The sequence below is a fragment of the Triticum aestivum genome, unplaced genomic scaffold (genome assembly GCF_018294505.1).
Source record: "Triticum aestivum cultivar Chinese Spring unplaced genomic scaffold, IWGSC CS RefSeq v2.1 scaffold54592, whole genome shotgun sequence".
Lineage (NCBI taxonomy): Eukaryota > Viridiplantae > Streptophyta > Magnoliopsida > Poales > Poaceae > Triticum > Triticum aestivum.
In genome coordinates, this window is record NW_025228115.1 from 169,875 (window position 1) to 170,436 (window position 562).

At 45.6% G+C, this 562-nt stretch overlaps 1 non-coding gene across 1 annotated transcript; it reads left to right on the plus strand.

Moving 5' to 3' along the window:
* The first annotated feature begins 121 nt into the window (after positions 1–121).
* On the plus strand, positions 122–240 carry LOC123173086 (5S ribosomal RNA). Its single transcript, XR_006485881.1, has one exon. It is a non-coding gene; the product is annotated as a 5S ribosomal RNA (ribosomal RNA).
* Positions 241–562: the final 322 nt, after the last annotated feature.

The window sequence follows — 562 nt, forward strand, 5'->3', positions numbered from 1 at the left end:
AGTATATATAGGGCATTATCCATTATTAGGCAACGGTTGCAATGGTAGTAAGAATGACAATCATCTTTGCAGTGGACCTGGGAGTGCCAAGCATAAGGGAAGAAGGCGGGGGTAACATGTCGGATGCGATCATACCAGCACTAAAGCACCGGATCCCATCAGAACTCCAAAGTTAAGCGTGCTTGGGCGAGAGTAGTACTAGGATGGGTGACCTACTGGGAAGTCCTCGTGTTGCATTCCCTTTTTAAATATTTTTTGCGGCTCGTGACAAACATATCGCATGTGCGCGATATATATTATCCCCGTTATATTATTTTTGACATTTGCGATATGTTTTAGCTCGCTGCTCATTGGTCACGCGTCTAGAGGCGGCTTTGTTGCGCGAGGAGCGCGTTCTGAAAGGGGTAAAAAAAATACGTGTTGCTGCGGTATAGAGGGAGGGGTGGAAACCGTGGTAAACTCGTCTCCGTGTTTGAGGGGGGGGAGTAAGTAGTATATATAGGGCATTATCCATTATTAGGCAACGGTTGTAATGGTAGTAAGAATGACAATCATCTTTGCA